At 42.1% G+C, this 24694-nt stretch overlaps 1 protein-coding gene and 1 long non-coding RNA gene across 2 annotated transcripts in view; both read left to right on the forward strand.

Annotated features, from left to right (window-relative positions):
* Positions 1-24694, forward strand: part of HS6ST1 (heparan sulfate 6-O-sulfotransferase 1) — a 184321-nt gene that overhangs the window by 40459 nt on the left and 119168 nt on the right. The window lies entirely within an intron of this gene.
* LOC310845901 overlaps positions 20864-24694 on the forward strand; it is a 61383-nt gene continuing 57552 nt past the window's right edge. Inside the window, exon 1 of the long non-coding RNA XR_014565040.1 lies at positions 20864-21019. This is a non-coding gene — a long non-coding RNA (uncharacterized lncRNA). The remainder of the gene's footprint in view (positions 21020-24694) is intronic.

Raw genomic sequence — 24694 nt, forward strand, 5'->3', positions numbered from 1 at the left:
TTTAACCCAGCTTGCCTTGCATTCCCCAGCATGTGCTTATCTGGTTTTCTGTTATCAAATGCAGATGGGCCATAACCATTTTTTGGTTATTTAAGTCCTTTGTTGTTCTGTTAAGTGTTCGTTTCTCTCCCAGATACATCAAAAACATATTAAAAACAAAAACAGAAAGGGGAGGGGTCGAATTGTTCCCATCATTGATTATATTGATTCATTGGGTTATGAATCATGAAGCTGATGTACAGACATATCATGAAAACACCTAAAATAGTTTTTTAAACAATGCAAAAAAGCCACTGAAAATAGTCTTGGAAACAATGCAAAATTAGGAGACATTAATGTGATGGACATTCAGATATTTGAAGATGGCTGTCATATTTCCACTTAATCATCTTGTTTTCAGGCTAAATGTACCCCCAACTCCTTCGCCTTTTCTCATAGGACTTGGTCTCCAGAATATGTTACCCTCCTCTTGATGTGCTCCAGTTTGTCCTTCTTAATACCCTCTTAAACTTCAGTGCCCAGAACAGTAGTCTTAAGTGATGTCTGACCAAAGCAAAATAGATCTGGACACGGTACTTTTGTAGATACAACCCAGAATTGTGCTAGCCATTATGACCATCCCAATGAGTTCAGTGGGGTTTCTGTCCCCTTCCCATTACTGTACATTGCCATGGTTTCCTGTTTGCATTCAGTGTTTATAGAGTCATTAACTTTATTTGTAAAAAGATTAAAGGTGGGCTTTCTAAGTAAAAGAGGCAGCATTCATTTAATTATAATTGCACCTACTCCAAAGAAATAGTCCCCTTGAAAATCCTCAAAACAGCGCTTTCCTTGAGATTTATCAATATGTAAATTTAATTAATAAATTAATCAGTTAAAAGCCTAGCATCTAAGCCAATCTTTGGTTGATTGATAGCACTCTTTTATGTTTGTGAATCCAAAATGAATGAGCCAATCTGTTCACGGATTCTTAATATATCTGTACCTGAGCTGCAAGTAGATGCTGATTTTGTCCTGTGAACAGACCTTCTAACATGCAAAGCAGCGCTTGATTCGCTGCTAAATGTTCACAATATGTTCCCATTTATTACGCTCTCCATTGTACTCTGCCAGTGGGCATAATAAAATGGTTTCGCAAAAGAGCAGTGTCCAAGAAACTGAGGCTGAAAGGTGGGGAATAAATATTTTGAATTAGTAAATTAAAAATGGATAGACACTGCTATCTTTAGAAACTGCTCTGAACAGTAATTTGGGGGTGTTTTCTGGAGATTGCACCATTGAAATCCATGGGATTTATCTAGCAACCAGAGGGCTCTGGTATGTGGCTAAGGAATTACAAGGTTGGCAGGCATACCCTAGATTTGTTGAAAGCCCACTGGGCACTTTGATGGGGTACAAGTTCTGCTGTCCCAGAGCCAGCTGTGTCCCAAAAAGGCATAAAAGGCAGCTAACTTCATTTGCCCTGTATAGACAATGGAGAACGAATAAAGAAGTTCTGTTGCATATCATTACAGTTGTAGAATATAACGTTTAGCCCCTGAATTGGTAATAAAGGCAAGCAAATGGATAAATGGATTTGCTTTGATACTAAGAAGAAATGGGATCATGGAGTAAATTGGTGCAAATTAAAACACTGCAATTTGTAGAAGCATGTTGCATTTTTACCAGGTTAGCTTCTAGGCCACAAACCTTATATTAGAATCAGTTTGGTTCTCTTGGGGATTTGCCAAGCCATCAGCATTGCCAAGATGAAAGCTTGAGCAGCTGGGGGGATGTTTTCAGTTGCTGCTCTGGGCAGCCTGCCTATTGCATGGTTAAGCCCATATCTCTCTCTCTCTCTCTCTCTCTCTCTCTCTCTCTCTCTCTCTCTGTGTGTGTGTGCGCGCGCGCACGCGCGCGCTTGTAGGGGGGGGGCAGTGAGAGTAGTATGAGTTTGCTTGCCCTATTTTTATCATTAAGGAGATGTGATAACACACTGTCCTTCTCAATCATGCCTTTTGCTTGTTTAACAAGTATGTCACTTTTTTTCATATGATTGGACTTGTGGATGCCTCTATATAGGAAGCCTTGGAAAAGATGAGACATCATCACCGTTTCGTTCCTATCCTGCTTTTCTATACCACACTCCAAGCAGTGTACAATGAATCAATCAAGAGCAACGTTTAAAAAGCAATATTACAAACAAACACAGTTCACCATGACTTGTCTCCGTGTCCTTTCCATTTGTTTATTGCTACAGTTTTTCATGCACGGTGCAAATGTAGTTTGCAAAGTACTTCGCAGTGTGGACTTCCAACCTTGTAACCAGCTTGTGAGAAAAGTTGCAATGGTTTCCATTTTACAAAGGGAGAGCTGAGGCGAGAACTTCTTGCCAACATGAGCAGAAGTCACACAGTGAGTGCTTGGCAAAGCTGAAGACTTGACTCTTTGGCTCTTTCCAATCTATGAGCTCACATGTGCGCATATTCATCAAGCCATGGCATCAAGACAGACTTCCGTGTGTGCAACATTCCCATTGAGATCAAAGAGCACAGCACAGAGCTTTCATATTAGATCAAGCACACTTTATTTCCTAGTGGAGGCAGCTGGCACATGCATCTGAGAGTCCAAGAGGAAATTCAGGCAGTTCTGAGAGCTGTATGCCTGTCTGAATTGTCCCTAAAACATTTTATGCACAGGCCCAAGGAAGGACCATAGCTCAGTGATAGAGCATCTCCCTTGCATGTAGAAGGTCTCAAGTTTAGTCTCCAGAATCTGTAGGGAAGGCTGGCAAATACCTTTGCCAGAAACCCCGGAATGCTGCTGCATGTCAGTGCAGACAATAAATAGCTAGATGGACCAGCCTGTATAAGGCAGTTTCTTAAGATCCTATGAATGGTTCTCACTGAGACCTGAAGCTGTTGTAACTAGATAAGTATGATGCCAGATGGGTGAAGCTCTTCGTTGCCTTTTTAAAGTGGCTTCTCCTGTTTTTAGGCAAGAAGACATTCCCCTGCTCCCCAGTTTCTGAACCCAGAAAGGTCCCCATCGCTTTCAGTGAGAAATGTATTGTTATCTTCTAAAATTAGACACACTGACTGGGTTGGGATGGTAGAGTAGAAAGCATAGCAAAAACAACCTGAGGGAACAATGATCTGATTGGCTTCGAGTGGTGGAAAGGATATGGAATAAGAGCAGTGCGGAAAAAACCATTTTAAATTATATTAGAAAGGCACCAGCAAATAATTGGAAAAATACTGAAACTCTCCAAAGTGAGTTCCCAGGCACACAGCTGTTAGTAAAAATAAATAAATACACAAATAGGAACTACATAAATAGCATCCACCAGAGGAAAACTCAATCTGAAAGTTTAATAGACATTCACTGTGGCTTGGAAACTAGTGGAAGTGAACGTGCATTGGTGTAACATAGGCAGGCCTATTGCGAGGTGGGCCTTCTTGAGCTGTGGCTTTGAAAGTCATGGGGCTTCCTCACACCATTGCCACTTGTCTGTGTCATTGTACCTGGGCCAGACACGAAAGCTCTGCCTTGACCCTTTCCAGACAAAGTTATATAAGCAAGTGAGCTGTGATGACCTGTGAACACAGCCACTGTGATGATGTCCAAAATGGCGGAGGTGTGAGAGTGAATGTCGCAGCCAGTGTGTGTGTCTGTCATTCTTCTCTTGCTCCCACAAGAGGTAATGATGGCCACCAACTAGGAAGGCTTTAAATTCATAGAGGCTGTCAATGGCCACAAGCCACAATGGCTATTCTCTGCCTCCATGGTCAGAGGCAGTAATGTTTCTCTGAATACCACCTGCTGGAAACTGCAGGAGGGGAGAGTGCTTTTGTGCATGGGTTCTGCTTGAGCATTTCCCACTGGGCGGCTACTGTGAGACTAGAATACTGGCCTAGATGGGACATAGGCGTAAAGGGTAATCATCTCGCTTTACTGGCCGAGGGAGCCGGTGTACAGCGTCCGGGTCATGTGGCCAGCATGACTAAGCCACTTCTGGCAAAACCGGAGCAGCGCACAGAAATGCCGTTTACCTTCCTGCCAGAGTGGTACCTATTTATCTACTTGCACTTTGACGTGCTTTTGAACTGCTAGGTTGGCAGGAGCAGGGACCAAGCAACGGGAGCTCACTCCGGTGGCGGGGATTCGAACCGCCAACCTTCTGATCGGCAGGCCCTAGGCTTTGTGGTTTAGACCACAGGCTTGTCTTATGAGACAATAATGCACTTCTTTCTCATGCAATTAAAGAGGTTGTTAACTTCACACTTATGTGCCTCAAAGAATGAAACGGGGCAACTCGTAATGCAAATTAGCATTACTGCCCATTTCTCCAACTCCCATTATCCCTGACCATTAGCCAAGCTGGCTGGGGCTGATGGGATTTAGAGACCAGCAATCTCTGGAGGGCCACGGACTCCCCATCCATGTGAAATGTTGGCAGGGTTGTTGTTGGACCCCAGTTAAGTCACCCACTAAAACCACCTCCTTTAAAAAGTGGCGCTGTTTGCAGCAATGAAGCATATATTTATCCACGTTGGTGCAGAGAGCTAGAGAAGTTAGCAGGCTTCCACATTTTTATGCCTCATCCGTGGAATAAATGAGAAGAAAGGGTTAACATTTTCATAAGCAAGAATATCCTTTTAAAAGTGTTGATGGCCAGCTGGAGCATGGAGAAGAACAATGATTCACCCCAGTGCAGCTGACTCGTTATGTTTCTGTCTAATGTTTGGTCTCAAAAATTCCATCTGTTCTTCTTATAAGAAGGCCATGACCAGAGAAGGGACTCAGAGCTCTGGGAGGATTCTCTCTTGTTTTTCGCTCTGGTATCTGTAGAGGAGCAATTTCCCCTGGGGCGGCGGGGAGGAGGGATCAAGATTGAAAGGTATTTGCAATCCCAGTCAAGGATGGACTGCAGGGCATAGTGGACAGAGAATAAAATAGGTTCACAGACTGCTCTGCAAACCACAGTCAGGTGATCTAAAGAGAAGGTGAGGAGTAATTAAAATATCTGTACTTGATTGATCATACACACACACACACCAGAAATCAAGGCCATTTTGACAAGAACTAGATTTATTGAACAGGCTGGCAAGGCCCTGTCCTAGGACCTATGATGCCAGTGCTAAGGGGTGGGTAGGAAGTTGATTAAGTGGTCCACTGAGACCCCAGGCAGTTTTCAAGTGGACCATAGAAGTTTGAAAACTACTACAGTAGAGCTTTCAGTGGAAGTCCAGAATTGGCACCTTGATTGGCCAACTGGCAGCCAGCGACAAGAACCCTGTTGCGAGTTTTTCCAGGACACGGATGGAGAAGCTGTGGATGTGGTTGGACTGCTCCCCTCATCCCTGACCACTAGCAATGCTGGCTTGGAATGATGGAATTTGATAACATTTGGAGGGCCACGTTTCCTATCTTTGCTCTAGGAACTTTGGGCCCACTGAGAGCCAAAGTGTATCACAGGAAGCAGTGTATCACAGGTCCTCCCTCCCTTGTAGAATTCTCCTTTTTAATTAAAGGATGTGCACTTGGCTCCTAAAGTTTGGGCAGGACTATGATGTCTTCTGCTACCCCCGGATTCCTCTGTGTCTGAGAAAGTTGGTGAGAAACCCTGGGATGGAAATATCATGGTCCTTTTGGGTGGTTCTTCCACATCTGTGGAAATCTGTGGTATAGGAGAGGTTGCCTTGGTGGCTGCTTTTCAAGATTGTCCAGGGGAAAGGGCTGGTAGTGTTAATGGCTACCAGCCGTGATGGCTATGTCCTACCTCCACTGTCAGAAATAGTAACCAATAGTACTCAGTTCTGAGTACTAGTTGCTGAGAATCAAAAGTAAGGAGAGGCCTGTTGTGCTCAGCTCCTAGTTGCAGGTTTCCAATAGGCATAGGATGCTGGACTATATGGGCATTTGGCCTGATACTGAACTTATATCCTTATGTTCTCCATCCTCAGAGTCACAGGACTCCCTTGTGGTAGTTGGCTTTTGCCAGCCCTGGTAGAGCTTGAATGCAGGTGGTTCCTTCATGAATTGGCAAAGAGTAACTCATTCACTTTCTCTTCTCATTTACCTTTTCTGATACAAGGCTGATCAGATTACTCAAGAGGCGTAACACTGAAGAACTATAAAGTTCTTCTGCCCGTTTTTGCAATAAAGACATGACATTAGTATTTTTGAGACACCAATCACTGTTTATAATCCCAACTGCCTGGACTGATGTACTGGGTGAGGATTACAAAATGATGAATGTCTTTTCAATGCCCAGAGCATCAAGACAACAGCAAATACTGCTGCTTGAGTGCCTTTCCATGTAATAAGTGGGCAATACCTGCAACACCTGCAGTAGAGGACTTTTATTCCTTGGAAAATGTGAACCCCAAAACAGCAGCAGTACTTCAAGGGAATGCATGTAGAGTTTGTGCTAGACACTGAAAACTACCTGCATGGTTATAAAGGAGAAGATGCTTAAGTAAACCAGTTATTTTCTGGATCACTGTGCACATAGGGAGCCCTGTGAGTGTGATCCTAGCCACCTAGAAATCTCTTTTCCATGACAGCTTCCTGAGCAGGTAGGATATTTCATGAGACCTTATGAGGAACACTTGGGAGAGTTAGGTATGTTTAGTCTGCAGAAGAGAAGACTGAGAGGTGATATGATAGCTGTCTTAAAACACCTGAAGGAAGTTGGAGCAAACTTGTTTTCTGCTGCTCCAGAGTACAGGACATAAAGCAATGGATTCAAATTGCAATGAAAGGAGATTCTGATTAAGCATTAGGAAGAACTTTCTGGTGGTAAGAGCTGTTTGACAGTGGAAATGACTACCCCAAAAAGGTGGTGGACTCTCCTTCACAAGAGGTTGGATTCCTGCATCGCAGGGAGTTAGACTAGATGATGCTTCCAACCCTACAATTGTCTGTTTTTGTGATGTTAGGATTAATTTATATAGCACCATCACATACATTGTGCTCTAGAAGACAACGACCAGGACCTGCACCCAGGAGCTTACAATCTAATGCTCAACATAGGGAGATCAGAGGAAGGGGGAGGGGGAAGAGGCTGGAGTAACTGGGGAAAGAATATGCCATTTTGGTTACATGTATTTGAGGCTAATTTCAGGCTTTGTTACAGTCGGGCAGCCTTCCCCAAGCTGGTGCCCTCCAGATGTTGTTGAAGTACAACTCCCATCAGCCCCAGCCATCGCAGTAGAACAGCCACTTGGAGATCACCAACTCTGGGAGGCATATAGTAGGGCAAAGGTGATATTTAAATGGCCCACCCATGAAGGATGATTACATGGTGTGTGGGTCTGCTCATCTAATGTAATCAGCACCTCCTTCTTAGCAGGGTGTCCTCAACACTACTGACTTAATGGTTGTACCATTTAACTATTGCCCCAGCCACACAGGATCTGTCACAGAAAAATATCTCCCATATGGGTAAAGGTTAAAGGGTCCATAGAATTCTCATGTAACAAGTTGTGCTTCTTCCTTCTTTTGTTTGGTAACAAAAACAGTTCCCAACTTATTTTTTCTTATATAGCACTCTAGCAACCCTGTTCTGTGGTTTTGGCTGATGCTTTTGTTTCTAGTTCTGTAAACTCTCTCTAACCTTCTCTGGGGGCAGCCTGGAATTTCAGCCTCTAGAGAGGGTGAATTGTTTTATTTCCAATTTTAATATTTAGCTCTTATCCACTCTGGCACCTTTCTGAAAGGAGTACCTTTTCATCTCCAGCATTCTGATCTGGCAGGAGTTCCTTCTGCCAAGTCCCCGGAGCTGGGAAGATCAATGGAGTTCCAAAAAGAATAATTAGTCATTTTTCCCCCCTTACCTTAAATTGAATTTCCATTCTGTGCAGTATTGACTTTTAACAGTTTATTGAGAGAGAGATTTGAGAAAGTCTGACTTGCATCCGACAGGCTAATCAGTCAATCGCTAATAGACCTGTGATGCTCCAGAACTACAAGCTAATGGATTTTCTATTGTTGCTTTGTCCCTCTTGATCAGATAGTCTTTCCTGGTGGCTGAGCTGAAGCACAGGGCAAAGATCCGTCTACCCCACACCAGGGCTCTGTCTTTATACAGAAGGAGAGAGGTTTCAGTTAATTTACATTTTGTGATGTTTCTTCCACCACTTTTTAAACAACTGTGCAGTGACCATGACAGATGCTGAGTTGGCAACCCTGCAAATTAAAGTTCCCAAAAGAAAATGCCGCAGACGTAGAAAAGAATTATCTAATCTCAGAGCCAATGCATTGCAGTAGACACAAGTTTGGACATGGTGCTGGAACCAGGATTAATTCACTGGGCAGGTTTCTCATATCTGTGATCACATTGTATAATTCAGCTTTTTAAGAATCCCAGGCTCCTTTTTTTGTTTAATTTTAGAAAAGCAAATGTCTTTGACAGGTAAATCTTGGAAAGGTTCTCAGCATTATCTAGTGAAATATCAGAAGACTGATAGAGGCTAGGGCAGGATTTCCTTGTGGGATAAGGGATGGGTCATAGTGCTTTGCATAATGCCTTGTCCCTTTCCGTGCCTGGCACAAGCAAAATAAATGATGCTTCATTTTTTAAAAAAGTGCTCAATTTGCATGATTTATTCATTCTGCTTTTCTTTACAAAGAACTTGAGTTCTTTTAATGCAAAGACCATGTCAACCTTTTCTTAGGACAAGTCTTCCAACCACCAATCCGCATCAGTAAAATGGAAATAATAACCACTTTTTTCTTTTCTTAAAAAAAGAAAAGTTGTCTCTTTTAAAGTGTCATGGACATTATTAGGAATAATAATCTTATTGCAGAATGAAGCCGCTGAGGGCTGATTTAGTCTTTAGGTGTCATGTGGCGACAAGGTTAGCTGAGTGCTGAAGACTGATCCAGCAAAGTCAAATGCCATTAATTGTCTTCAATAGAGCAAGACGTGTGTTTAACTTGTGCTTAAGTGCTTTATTGGATTGCAGGAGAAAAAGAGCTGCTATTTGTACAACCCAGGATTAATAGTATGACCAGGTTGTGGGGGAAAAAAGGAGGGAATGACTAAGGGAGGCTGAAGAGACTTGACACAACTATTCTGATTCTGTGCAAAGGTTAGAGCCAGAATTGTGGTTCTTTCCTGATCCCTTTTCTGGCATTCTAGTGTCATAGGAAAGTATATAGAATAATTTTATTGCTTCTGAGATATTTCAAAAGAAAGCTGCTATCCTCTGTGTTCCAAGTTATATACAACCTTCTTTCAAGCCTCAGTTTTCTCTTTGATGAATGGAAGCTTTTAAAGGGAGTTATTGAGTGCAGCACTGCCTTTGATCTCTCACTGCTGTTTGCATGTGTCTGCGAATTCGGGTTTTGCATGATAATTAATGTGAGTCTGCACAGTTCTCGTAACATAATAGACTGTGGATTTCTATCTTTCACATATCCATGCCTATGATATTTTCACAGGAAATTATCACTTGTACAGATGCAACTTTTATTTCCTCACAGGGAGACCACAAACTTAGCACCGTTTCTCATGATTGGGGGATTTTAAGCCAAGCAAGTAAGCACAGGGCATCCTATGTTGAACAACCAGTGTGAAAAGGATGTGGCAGTGCCAGATCATCTGCCTTGCCTGCAGAAGGTCCCTGGTTCAATCCCCAACGTCTCCAGGTAGAGCTGTGAGAGACCTCTGTCTGCAACCCTGGAAGATCATTGGCAGTCAGTGTAGACCGTATGGAGCTAGATGGACCAATGGTCTGATGTGGTATAAGGCAGCTTTCTACGTTAACCTGTCCAGTAGCTAAAGGAGTTGAAAATGACTGACCAGCTGTACCTGCTGTTGTCCCGGACACCGCAGACGATTCAATCCATCAGGGCATCGTCTAAGTCTCGGAACTCACAGTGCATAGCAACCTGTCTAAGGGCAGTGGTGTAGTTGCTGATTGACTCCCCCTCTGCCTGGTTCCGGTGGTAAAACGCATGGCGGGCAGCAATCTTGGACGGCTTTGGTGCGTAGTGGTTGCGGAGCTTCTCTTGGATCGTATCTCATGGTGTTGCCTGGACTGCTTCAGGCGCAACCAATGCTCGGGCCGTCTCAAACACCTCAGGCCCACAGAGGCTGAGGAATAGGGCCCGCTTCCGATCCTTTGATACTGCTGTCAGCTCGTTGGCTTGGAGGTAGCAGTCAAACCGAGCGAGGTAGGAGTCCCATGATTCAGAGGCTGGCGCAAACGGCGGTAGAGGCACAAGTGAAGCCATGATTCCGATGCCGGAGAGAAGGGCGATGGATGGAACACAGTGCTCTCGCCAGAACGGTCAGCTGTGAATTGGTTCTGCCCAGTGATTTCGCTCAGTGATTTCGCTCTGTGATTCAGCTCAGTTCAGAGGATGGCCGCATCTGGCTGTGCTCCGATGTCCACCGATTCTACCTTCGTCGCCAGTGTTAAATAGTGGGTAGACATGGCAGACGACACAGCGATTTCTCCAAAGCAGCTCTTTATTTTGTAAGCTGGAACAGAAAACTGAACAGCAAACAGCTCAGCCGGCCTGCTTTTATAGGCAGCCGTCTGTCAACATTGTAGCAACAACAACCCAGGGTTTCCCGCCTAAAATAACTGACGTGGACCTGAGTGAAAACTACCTACAGTATCCCCCTGCTGGCCCAGGGTGATAACTTTAGTACATAACACCTGCTCTCTCTTATATTGACAACTGCCTGCTTCCATTTTAATCCACCAGTCACAGTTTTCTCCTAGTACCAAACTGCATCTTTGGTCCTGTTCAATTATTCACCTGCACTGTATTGCCTCTCTGAGACTTCATCAAATCTTTTTGCTCCTGTTTTCTCTCTCCTTCATGCCTTCCTTCTTTTTCCATGCAGACAGTCCAGCTCAAATACTTCCAGACCAATCCACAGTTCATGCAAATGCAGATCCTGTTGTATTTGTTTGCAGGTGCAACCTACGCCACACCCCCAATAGGGAATCTGCATTGCATCCTAGAGCATCTATTCCCTGTCAAATAGGTAATTCAGAAATCATTCCTGCGGCTTGGAGCCGACATAGTTTTCTGATGACTCCTCTGGATGATTTAGGATCTCTTTCAGATCATTTCCAAGCCATCTGCTCGAACCAGCCTTGCAAACTCACAGAAGTGTAGCTGTATGAACTTGTTAAGTCTGTACACGAGTACATGGTATGCATGGAACCCCCCCCCCCCAACTGATCTGTGGTAGAGACTGCACTGTTGGAACAGCAAGGAATAAAAATTCCGCGCTTTCAGTGTTCATCTGGGTTTCCCTTGCATTTGGTGGTTTGCCAGGTATGAATTAGGGGTCCCTAGCGATCTGCTATGTCTGCCCTTGACATAAAAAAACATGAAAGTTTGGAGAAGGAAGCATTGGAGAGTCTCATATTGTCAGAGTAATCGTCTCTTTTTTAAAAAAGAAACACCACAGATTTCTTGAAACTGCCCCTTTGCTAGAGTCCATTATCCCAAAAGCAGCTGTTTAAGTGAGGAAGGAAGTATTGCAAATTCTGTCCTGCTTTTAAAAGAGAGACGCCTGCACTTTTGTGAGACAAGGAAAGCAAGGCACAGTGAACCACAGGAGAGATTTTTTTCAAGCTGAAGCTACCCTACAATCTTACGCTAAGAAGCTCTGATGTAACAAATTGTTGAACCTCACCAAATGTGGCATTGCATTGGGACTTCTCTCTCTCTCCCACCTCCCTTTGCATGGTTCATAAACACCAACCACTGACAGATACATTTGGGAGTTGAGTCATCCTTTTGCCTTGAGATGTATACACTTTGAAAAGCACTAAATGTTTCCTACGTGTCCTATATCTTTGCTCTCTCCTTTCCTCTTGCATAGCTAAGTAATGTACAGCACTGTAGCAGTCAGGGATCATTTTAGTTGTATCTCATAACATCTTGGGAGCCACAGCTTCACCATCCCTCGTAAATGCTTATTTCACTACAGTTGTACCTCCGCTTATGTATCCCTCTGGATACGTAAACTTCAAGATGTGAACGCGGCAAACCCGGAAGTGTTTTTCCAGGTTTTGCTGTGCATGCCTGTGCAGACGCGGTCCTCCGGTTGCAAATTCCTCGGGATGTAACCAGACCTCCGGAACGGATCCCATTCGCAACCGGAGGTACCACTGTATTTGAGATCTTCTCCTAGAACCTCAATCTGGTTCTATCTGCTCTGCAAAGTACTGCATTTTTTGCTTTATAAGACGCACCAGACCACAAGATGGACCTAGTTTTTGGAGGAGGAAAACAAGGGAAAAAAATATGAATCTCAGAAGCCAGAACAGCAAGAGGGATGGTTGTGCAGTGAAAGCAGCCATCCCTCTTGCTGTTCTGGCTTCTGGGATAGCTGCACAGCCTGCATTCGCTCCATAAGATGCACACACATTTCCCCTTACTTTTTAGGAGGGAAAAAGTGAGTCTTATAGAGCAAAAAATACGGTATATCCTTTTTGAATATTAAAGTCCAGTTTTTCAAAGGATAACCAATCACTTGTAATTACCCAGTTCTAGAGGCACGCCACACACATATACAGTACATTGTAAACTCCATGGTCTGATACATGATTTTTGTGCCCCTAAGCAGGGGCTGGTTTCGCCAACCCCTAGGTATGTCTCTGCTCAGTTCTAATTGTAAGTTGGGTTGTTTTTGTAGCCTTTCGTAGGTATTGTGTCACATATAAAGAGAACACTTCAGAAGCCACTGATGTCATAGAAGCCAGTGATATATTAGCTTCAGCCACATAATGTTGACATAAGGGGAGACAACAGACACTTCATGGGCCGTGACTAGAGTCAAAAGGGAGTGAAGATAAACTGTTCTCAATAGGCCAGCAGAAAGCGAGACAGGGAGAAAATAAACAAAAGCTCTGGGATTCCCAGAAATAAACAGTTTTGATAGGCAATAATTTGGAAGTGCTTCCAGAGTTTACAGAAAAGAAAAAATATCAGTGGTCTCAGGACAATATTTTGCAATCATTTGCTCAAATAGCAAAGTTCTTTGGATGGAATAGACTTTTAGATGAGCAACTAACGGCTTAGCTAATTGAAAAAATGTTAGTTGTGATCCCTCAAAATTAATACCAGTGAAAGTGGCAGCCAAAATGTTCAAAGCTGAAGCAACTTCCCTTGAAGGAGATGTCACAATGTTGGGGGGGGGGGGGGTTGTTCAGAAGAAAAGTGAGTAAGAGGATCATGATGAAGGTGTATAAAATCATGCATGGTATAGAGAATGTGGAGATACGTTTTTCTCCCTTCTTACAGTGCTAAAACTAGGAGACCTCCAATGAAGTTGAATGTTGAGAACTTCAGTACAGGCAAAAGGATTTATTTAAACCATGGAATTTGCTACTAAAAGATGTGGTGGTAGCCACCAAATTGGACAGCTTTAAAAGCAAGTTAGACAAATTCATGGAGGACAAAGCTATCAATCACTATCAGTCATGATGGTAGAATATACCCCCAAATATCAGAGGCACTAGACCTCTGAATAACCAGTTGTTGGAGAGGACATTAGTGTCACTGAACTCGCATTCTCCTTATGCACTTTCAGCTAATATCTGGTTGTCCACTCTGACAACAAATTGCTGGACTAGATAAGCCTTTATTCTGATCCAGCAGGGATCTTTCAACGTTGTTACCTGTAGGAATCAGATTTCTAAGTGATCTCAAAATCTAGTATATTTGTATATGTGTTTGTGAAGATGGGTAGTAGGAAGAAAGAATAGAAAACAAAACATTAAAATCTCTGTCCAATTTGCACATACCGTGCACAGTTGCATAAAGCTCTTCCCTCCTAAATTAAAAAAAAACCCAAACATTATAGCCTATAAGTTTCTGTACCTTTCCTTGAATGGGGACAGACCAGTGTCTATCACAGTAATAGGGCAATACTTTACTGCACACATCTCTTTTAAATCAGGGCATTTGTGCAAGTATGTGCACATGAGAGAGGAGTACTCTGCAAAGATTCCACAATGACTCCAGCTTATCTGTTGCATTTATATTCTACCTTTTGTCTGAGGAGTTCAGAATAGCATACATGGATATGCTATCCAGGTCAGGCCCCAGAAGAGCTAAAATAGTTCAGCTGGTTCTGTACCACACACTAGAGCCACGAGAAAGGATTTCACAATATATTTGGGAAATTGCTCATTCATGTCTTACGAAGTGCTGGTACTGTTCCCTCCACCCTTTAATTTTTTTAAGGTGTTTGAAACAGTGAATGGACTCTTGGAGGCTGATGATGTAACCATTTTATACAAATGCAAGGCTTGATTTGTTTGTGGGGTTTTTTTCTAATGATCCACAGCAAAATGTAAACCTGTGCAGAAAAACTGAGAAGATGCATACGACGTCTTATTCTGTATGTTTGTCCTCACCCTCTTGTCTCTAATCTCTATAAATAAATAAGAATCTGTAGGAAATCCTTAAGACAACATCCCACTTGCTCCTGCCCTTTAGTAAAAAAAACCTTTTCTACAATACCTGGAAATAGCTATTGTTCTTACAGACATCTAGTTTGGGAACCTTGACCCTGTTTGGAGATAACTGGATTTATTTCCTAGATGGCATGGCTTGCCTTTGGCCAGTAAGAGTTCCGGTGCCTTCTATCTAAAACTTGGCCTAAATGAAAGGAACAGGCTTGTCAGCAAGCAAAATACAACACAGGTGCATTTAGAATAAGAAAAATCCACAGTGGTTGCAGTTTTCATGTTGAACAGCACTTCCCCATTAAATAATTAAGCAGCTTCAGCCTCAAAACCAATGACCTGAAACTTGACATGCCACCAGGGTATGACTGTCTGTCAGGTTTTGGGCAAATCTGAGAAGCTCTTTAAGGAGATAACGCTTTTGTCTCTGAATTGTTTTCCTAACACATTTTAGCCCTCCATAGAACTTGATGCATGGAGGATTTGCCTTGAAACTGTTCCAAATCTTCTTTTCTTTAAGTCAAAACCTTGGGAGACAACATTTGGGGGAAGACGTGGGAGGAGAAAATTAAAGCAATTGACTGTTTTATCTAAATGTTCTCTATACCCGCCCACCCTCCATTAGTTCCAAATGAAGCCTTTGTTTTCTGGGTCAAGGTATCCAAACCTTCTGCACCTATATTTTCTAAGCTATCTATGAACCAGTGCTTTGGTGTAGGGATGTAAAGCTGTGCCCCTCCAGATGTTGTTGGACTACAGTTCCAGTCATCTTTGACCATTTATTTGTCTTTCTGAGGTTGATGTGAATTGGAGTTTAATTTTTTTTAGAAGGATCCCCATCCCTGCTGCATGCAGTCCCCCCTCATCCATACCCCCATTCCAGGTGATGGAAGGAGAGACAACTTTGTTGAATTTTGGAGGGTATGTGGTGACATACCAGATGGATATGAATAACCTGACCACTGTGAGAGGTGTGGGGGCAGAGGGAGTAAGAGCTCTCAAAGCAGTTCTCTGAATTTGCACATACACCCATTTTTTGAACCTGCTGCGAGCCTTTGTCAAGTGTTGCAGGATCCTTCTGTTAAAAGTATCTTAACTCTTCATTAGCTTATAATAGCTGAGCAAGAGGATCAAATAAAACTTCTGCCAGCTTCATGTGAATGTTGTGTCTTGTTTATAGTTCCCTTGGTCCTGGGAAGGGTGATACCTTAGTGGTAGCACACATGGTTTGCATAACAATGGCCCCATGTTCAACCCTTCAACTCAGGTATCAGGCCTTGAAGAGTTGTTGCCTGTCATGAGTGGCCAATAACTTACGGGTGACAAGTTTGCATATTATTCCCATCCCCCAGTTTTCATTGAAGGGGTCTATGTCTATGATCGGAAAGGGTCATAGCTCAGTGGCAGAGCATATGCTTTGGATTCACAATGACCCAGGTTCAATTCCTGACACCTCTAGATTGTACTGGAGTGGGGAGACCCTGTTTAAGAGCCTAAATGGGTGCTGCCAGTCTCTGTAGACAATATTGGAGAGGATGGACTCGTGGTTTGACTCTATAAGATAGCTTCCTACATTCTTTGTATTATTTTAGGAATTGGAAGCTGGAGTTAAAGTGAGGTTTGACTTTCATCCTCATAGTACATGTATAGTGAAATGCTTATTTTGTTTGTAAAAGGCTGTCATTCATTCTGGATAGGTTGTCTTCTCTTAAACTGAAATTTATAGAAGCCCATTTGTAAATTAAACTGAAATTTACAGGAGCCCACTAAGAGCCCATTCAAACATTCAAGTGCCATAGTCTTATTGCACAATTAATCCACCTCAAAACTTCTGTAGAATACTATTTATTTGGAAGCATTCCTATATCAGAATCTTGCTCCATATAGAAAACCTACACACCAAGGACAAGCTTTCAAACAAATGTTTTTTCCATGTGCATTCTGAGGTGCATTATATCTCAGTGGCTGGACATTTGAATATGCTTTGTTCGCAAGGCCTCCAGAGACAAAGACACCTGTGGTTTGTACCTTCTGCACATTCACCTGTGTGTAATTAGGTCAGACATTGCTAGGGGGTATTATTTTTGCTGCAGAAATGATGAAATGCAACCTGCTGGGAGAATGCTCTTTTTATGTTACAGAACTTTAAACACTTGATGGCTCAGCCAGGACCACAGGTGTACGACTTCAGAACTTCTGGATTATTGCTGGAAAATACTTTCAAGTGCTTTATCTGATTATCTTTCTTATCTCTGTGTGGAACAAATTCCACTAGGATTCACCACACATCCTTCATCCTCCAAGACTGCTTTATCAGCTCATTTTAATTACAGGTATAAGCTCTGTTTATAACTAAAAGATTTATCAACAACTCTGTCTTCAAAGCACAGTGATGTTGGTGAAGAAGATTGGGTACGAGTCCTAAAATATAAAACTAACTCAGTTCCTCCATATGAACCAGTAACAAGTAGTAGTAGTAGTAGTAATGTGGGACAGATGCCTAAGAGGAGGAACGTATCTGTGTTTACATTCCTTTACTTCTAATTCAGTGCATGCTGCCATCTTTCTAGCTTTGTGTGTTGAAGTAGCTTATAGCAGTTTGGCTTCCCACTGTAATAGGCAGGGAATAGGCAACAGCTTTCCAAACACTTTTATGACTATTTCCTGTTTACTACTGTAGAATCATCTTGCTAGCGGGTTATTCTATTATAATTATCATTCATCCTTAACATGCAACTTTTTTGGTATAAGTTCATATATTTCTTACAAAGTTCTATTTATTTAAAACAATGACTATATAATGGAACAATTCTTTTACAGCTCAATTCTATGGTAGTTCACTAGGAAGTAAATTCAATTGTATTCAGTGAAGCTTACTTCCAGATATCAGCTAGAAGTGTTGCTATCTTAATTAACGATATAATTTTTAACTTCTATATTTACTGTGACATTTCTGTTCCTTTAGAAAGAAATGATCCTGAAGGGCATAGCTTCTCTTACAAGTAGTCATACAATATTGGCAAACAAGTTCAGCAATCTATTTTAGGAAAGCAAGGGCACCTTTAATATTTGCTTTTTTGTTGAATATGGGAATAATTGAAGACAGCATCAGGTAAAAATGGCTTTAAAATAAGCAAGTTCAATACTCACTGGTATTGTGGAACACTCAGATTAAAAGCTGTGTTGTCAACAGTTTTAACTCTAGATGCATCTGGATTTTTATATTTTTACAAAACAGGTAATTGTAGTTTTCTGACAAGCTGGAAGTACCATTTTAAGTTTTGACTGTATCCTGCCATAAAACTTGTTGCAGGGAGGAAATGAGGAGGGGTTGTCTGTGGAGCCTTCATTGCAGCAGGATCTTCAGTAGTTACCCCACAGCTAATTGTTTGGGCCTATTGACAGTTAACTGAAAGGAAAATTTGTACCTGCAGCAAAAAACCTTTGGCTTATCACAGGTATACCGGTAAGTTAGGCTGCAATCCTTTACACTTTTGTTGTTTAGCAGTTTAGTCGTGTCCGACTCTTCGTGACCCCATGGACCAGAGCACGCCAGGCACTTCTGTCCTCCACTGCCTCCCGCAGTTTGTCAAACTCATGCTCGTAGCTTCGAGAACACCATCCAACCATCTCGTCCTCTGTTGTCCCCTTCTCCTTGTGCCCTCCATCTTTCCCAACATCAGGGTCTTTTCCAGGGAGTCTTCTCTTCTCATGAGGTGGCCAAAGTATTGGAGCCTCAGCTTCAGGATCTGTCCTTCCAGTGAGCACTCAGGTCTGATTTCCTTCAGAATGGATAGGTTTGTTCTTCTTACAGTCCATGGGACTCTCAAGAGTCTCCTCCAGCACCATAATTCAAAAGCCTCAATTCTTCGGCGATCAGCCTTCTTTATGGTCCAGCTCTCACTTCCATACATCACTACTGGGAAAACCATAGCTTTTAATATACGGACCTTTGTTGGCAAGGTGATGTCTCTACTTTTTAAGATGCTGTCTAGGTTTGTCATTGCTTTTCTCCCAAGAAGCAGGCGTCTTTTAATTTCGTGACTGCACTTTTACCTAGCAGTAATTCTCATGGGATTTGTTCTGAATGGACACCTATAAAATTGTGCTATGTAGTTTGTATACCTTCATTACCAAGAAACCTCTCATGGAATACTGGATCCTGGTCCCAGAAGCCTCTTGTTTCCCTCTACTGTGTTGTAATATTTGAATTTAGGGGCCTAAGAACATTTTAATCCACTTTTCTACCATCGGGCAGCCTGTACAATCCTAGGCACCATCTACCACAAATAGAAAGCAAGGTCTCGGCAGAAATTTGCAGATGGTAACATTTGGCTATTGGCCACAACTAAATGGAACCTCCATGTTTAGAGGCAATATAGCTCTGAATACTAGCTGCCAGAGGACAAATAGAAGGATGTTGCCTTCATGCTGTGGTTGTAAATATACCTGGAAGCAGTTGACTAGCCACTGTTGGAAACAGAATGGTGGCCCAGATGGATCTTAGCCTGATCCAACCAGGCAGTTCTTAAACCACAGAGAAGTAGTTTAGGATGGTGGGAGACTTGTTGCCATCCAGTTGTAATTGGTCTGCAACTCACATCACCCCTAACCAGTATGCCCAGTAGTCAGGGATAAAGAGAACTGGAAGACCAGAAGTTCCCCACCTTGATCAGTTCTTAAGGTGAGACAAATCAATGTACACACAGTTCCCTTTCTTGTATATTAGACAGGATTGTTGTATAAATATTCTGTTGTATAAATATTTTCAGACATGCATGTGAGTGAGTTTAAATGTTATTTTCAGTTGCCACATGTTTTTTGCCATCACTATAAGCCAGGAATAGCCAACATGGATCACAACTCCAATCAGCCCCAGACAATATGTCCAACGGTCAGGAATGATGGGCGTTGTATCCCAATAATATATTAAGGGTGCCATGTGAACAATGCTATTGAATTTAAAATGGGTCTGATTCGTGTTAGAATTCTCAGAGTCCTTGTTGTAGCTATACTAGGATCAGAGCTTTCCATAAAGAACATAGAATATTTGTATTTCTTAAAGCCATATAAACCAGAATGAGATAAGCTGCTCCTGAAATTACTGTCTGAGCGGAAAACATGTCAAATATGCATGAGCCTCCCAGCCCAGAGGGTGTTGGGGGCCGGGGAGGGATATTGAAAATGGAATGCATTTGTTCCCCTCAGCTAGGAGACCATTTGCTCTCTGCCTCACCTCTAATCCTCATTAAAAGAGTTCACTGAACTCAGCTGCTTTTGAAAGAAAATTGAAGAGCATCATCTCATCTTATTTCTCAGAGCAAGCTGAAAGGATGGCAGTGGTGTCTTCACATTCTCCATTTCCTCTTTGGAGTTTTGAAAATAAAAAATATATATACCCATAGTGACAGGCTCTTTCATTAGCTTTTTGTACTTCCCTGCCCCTCAGGATAGTGACAAGGAATTCAACACAAGTCTGTTACATGTCTGCAGTTGTTCAAAAGCATGAGGGATGGGCATATTATTCTCACAATACAGAAATCTGAGCTGAGGGGCTGGCATACAGGAGTGAGTCGATCAGAATACGCTTGCTCAGACTGTGTATTCCTTGGGTTATGCATTCTACATAGTTTGTTTATTTAGTTTTTATTGAGATATCTTGCCTTCTGGTTGTCTTTTTCTATTTTATGCGTTTCCAAGTTCTGAGGGAGGAAGCATTGCTTCTTATGGGACATTTACTTTTTGTTACTGGCATGTTTTGTTACATGCCTTGGAGGTATCTCTAGGCCAAAAGGTGCTCCTGGATTCTCATATATAGTTGTAGCTGTTGACTTCTTTTCTCATTGGTGAGTAATATGGAAACCTCAACCAGAAGTAGTTGTCAAAAGCAAACGAAACACTCTTGCATCTTCTCTTCTCCGCCACCCTGGTAATGTTGACTTTTTGCTGTTGACTTTAAAAAAAAGCAATTTGGTTTGATCGCAAATGAGGATCACCCTTAATACCTCGCTTTGTCACTGAGTTAAACCAGCTGCAGAAAACAGACCCATTTCCTCTGTTTCCTCTCTGTATCTGCTGTCTGTCATTTCTGAGGGAAATTTATGCTGACTTGGTTCACTCACCATCTCTCATGCTCTGGTACCCATAGACAAGACAAGAACAGGGGTGGGTGGGAATCTACATTAACTTGAGGCCATGGTGATAATGATTCACCCCATTGTTCTGTTGGCTAACTCAGCTAGTCCTCCTGTTCAGGAATTTATTTAGCCATTACTTTGGAGTGGTGGATGTTTTAAATGACTGAAGCCTTGTCAGAATGTATGGATTAAATCTGAATTTAATCTAGCAGTCAGTGACTGAAGCCACCAGAAAAATCAAAGTAATTATGCAACAAAAACTGTCCTGAGTAATTTTTAGTTGGAAGAATGTCCCATGTTTTGATAAGGATGCATTACTACTTTGGGATCGGCTCCTTGCTTTTACCAATCTAGTCTCCCTGTACCAAACTAACTACTGGTACCTGTCAATAGTTACTGTGCTGCAGCAGTTGGGAGACATTAACTGTTCCTCCCTAACAGGAAATTAAGGTAACGTGCTTGATCATGTATCAGATGGCTTGGGTAATAGAAAACTGTCAGTGGCTCAATGTTTATGTATCCTATTTATTTATTTAGTCATTCATTTTATATCCTGCCCTCCCTCATGAAGGAGCCCAGAATGGCAAACACACCAATATAAAAACATTGTAGAAAGATTCTAAAAACAGTTAAAAACATTCTCTCAGCTAGTGATTTCAGGGTTACCAGGAACAGTATCTTTCAGTCATCAACTGCCTAGGTGAAAACAGAAATGCTTTTACGTTCCTCCTTAAACTGAGTAATGAGGGAGACAGATGCAGGAACACGGAAGCTGAGAAGGCCTTGTCACAGGTTAACACCCAGCAGACAGTCCCCAGGGGCAGCACCACCAACAAAGCCTCACTTGCAGTAGGCCCTGCCCTGCGTTTTCCATAAGGGACTGGGAAAATTTGTTATTACCTAATTGGGAGGAATATTCATGCCCCCCCACCCAAAAAACAACAACCCTCACATGCCAGATTCAAGTGGGCTACCTAGTCTCACCCATCATGTTAGTATGTTACTTGTGCTTGAATTTCCTTGTTTTTGCTGTGTGCCCTTTTTCTGAATTGATGCATTCTCTCTTTTATTATTTTCAAGGTCTTGGGGCTTTTACATCTCTCTCAATATTCCAAGAGTATAAAGGCCTTGCTACTGTTCCTCTTCATGCTAACAAAAAGTGTTTGCTGTGCCAAGCAATAGGCAAATGAGCGCTGAAATGGAGGCCAGGGATGGGGGGAAGCCTTCGTGACTTGCCATGTTTTAGTTGGGTTTTGTATTGAGCGGCTATTATAACAGTTCCAAGTAGTTGAAGGGAACAGGCTAGAACGTGCGTGGATGTGTGTAGAACGTGTGACCTTGTGATTCCCTTTGACAGCTGGACCATTGAGCTAGTTGGGGAGGAATTCCAAGGCATTGGCTGTGGGTTTCATTTGGCCCTTGTATTGCCTGGACATGTTATTTTCCTATTTTTATTATTTTAAAGCAGCTCAGTCGTTTCTTTATAGCCTTTGCTGCTCTCTGGTCTCTTCCTATTGCCAGAGCAACACCTGCTGGCTAAAGGGAATACAGTTGCTTTCTGTGGCTGCTTGCTGACTTTTTGCAGCCACTTCTTATTCTCTCCTTAACTTGCTTGCCTTCCCTGTGCTCTTTTGTTTTCCCTGTTTGTTTGTTGAATTGGTTGCAAGTCAGATACTCCTAAATTCCCACTTTCTTGTGCTACCGGAATGGAAACAAGCCAGACTCCCGTTATCACTTTTCCCTTCATCACCATCTCCTAAATGGACAGCTTCGCATCCTAGTGTCAATTAATAGTGACTTCTCTGTGGTTCCAAGCTTTCCAGGGATGAAGAATCTGTGGCCCTCCTTAGGCTTTTGGACTCCAACTCCCATCACCCTAAGCCAGCATGACCAGTGGTCAAGGATAATGGGAATTGTACTCCAACAACATCTGGAGGGTCACAGCTTTCCTATCCCTGCTTTAGACTGTGACCATTACTGTTGTTTTCTTTCTTTCTTTTAAAAAAAGGAATAGCAGACAGACAGAATGAAGGAAACAGAGCAGTGTGCACTTGAGGTACCCAGACACCAAGATTTCAATGCTGCATTTTAACATTATAATTGGTTTTTCTGTTAAGTTTTTGCCTGAATCTTCTTTATTATTTTTTTGCTGTATATTTTCTCACAGCATTCTGCATTGCAAAGGCATTTTTACGACTCCCAGTTACAAACTGTCCTTGGCATGCATGTTTTGGGGGTCTACTTTGTTTTGGTTTTTTTGTTTTTAAAAAATTAAGCTTTATTAATTTAACAGTAAAATACAATCAAATATCAATAATAAACCCAAAAAGAAGAGAAAAAAGAAAAGAAAAAGATTACAAAAAAAACAAGAAAAAAGGAAGGAAAGAGGAAAAAGAAAAAAAGAACAACAACAAATTCACAATACATAATTTCATTTCAGGAACACAAACCGTTATTTAAGTAATCTATACATCTAATGTCTAGAAAGAATTTTACTTTCATATTTATACTTTTCTACTTTTCGCGTTCTTTCCATTCCTTTACACCGGTTTGGGTCCCTTCTTTATATTCTTTGACTTCTGTCTAACTTATTTTGGGGGTCTACTTTGAACCAGGACTTACTCTTAGAGCTGGTTTTCATTGCATCGTGAAGTCTGAAGTAGCAACAAGGAAACATTCAGGCCTATGCGAGATGTTTTCCTCTCACCTCAGGATAACAACAATCAGGCCTCATACCTATTGGATTTGTGGGAAGGGCTTCCTGGCCAGAAAATGCAAGATCCAGGCAGATTTAAATTCCTGTACCTGCCTCTTAAGAAGTTAAACAGTAGATGATTTCATAGTAGTCAGAGACGAAGAAGTTAATTGAAGATGCAGAAATAAGCCTAAGTTGGGTAGCTAGCACAACTTGAACAAGAGATCCAGTGTGTTCCCTTGAGACTCCATCCAGTGTTACTGTGTCTGCCTTGTTTCATTCATCTGTCGCTTTTGACCTTTTACCCAACTAATTTTTGCAACTAGCTCAAATGTGTGCCTTGGTATTTGTAGACATGTTGGTTCTGTCAGTAAGTATTAATAATCATCCAGACAGAACAAATAATTCAAATTCCTAGGCACCAGCATCAAATATTTTTTGTGTCTAAGTAGCAGGTACATGTATTTATCTCACCTTCCATAAGGCAATGTTGAACAACAAACAACTTCCCAAAAAAATCTAGAACTAAATTAGAAACGGGATGGGAGGAATGAGAGATGGGGCTTGGCGGAAGTGTGGGGTTTGGCTAACCCAAGAGTGGCCAGTCCAAGACTACACAGCAAGTCCCAGTCTTGAGCATTGTACACTGAATATTTTACCTTTTAGAATGATGTGTAGTGGATATGTTTAGCTGTTTTGTAAGGTTTTTAAACTTGGCTTTCACATTTCCCTCAGAAAGAGCATGTATTATTATTTCAACCCAGTGGAGTAATCACAGTGTATATTTCCTATCATTCATAGAAGCAGGAAAAGATCAAGGCTGGATTATCCATTAAGCAAATTACTCTGTAGAACCGGGCCTCAGCCAGATATGGTTTTGCTATCTGGAGCTTCCCAGTGTGAAAAGTGTGTCCAGCCTGCTGGTTGGATTTTTATCTCCATCCTCCTCCACTTTCACACACAACGCAGAAGATGGCGCCTGTTTCCATGTCACAAAAGACGAGTTGTGTACAACTCTCCGCCTGAAAGAAAAATAGACGTTATTGTTTGCCTGACTGATACAAAAAGCTAAATATTCCCATATTACAGGAAATCTAATTGGTGGGGCCATGATTGGATAAACTGAAAACTGGCATCTGTGTCCACAGAGATGCATTTGTCTTTGTGTATGAATTGTAGCAGATGAAGAAGCCTGGCGCTTAGAGCTAGGAGAGAATATGGCTCAGTACAAAATCCACTGTCTGGGAGAGACTGCCCTAGCTGTGGGCTGCCGCCTCCCTGCTTCTAAAGTGAGAACAAATATTGGGGGCAGGGGGTAGGAATTAGTCAGGAAATTGAGCATCTGAAAACAGAGACGCAGAGATGAAAATACTTGCTCTTGCAGCATTGCCTCTAGTGGGCCCATATGGCGGGCAATGCAGAGAAGAAGG

This window comes from Podarcis gaigeae, assembly GCF_964106915.1.
Source record: "Podarcis gaigeae genome assembly, chromosome: 5".
NCBI lineage: Eukaryota > Metazoa > Chordata > Lepidosauria > Squamata > Lacertidae > Podarcis > Podarcis gaigeae.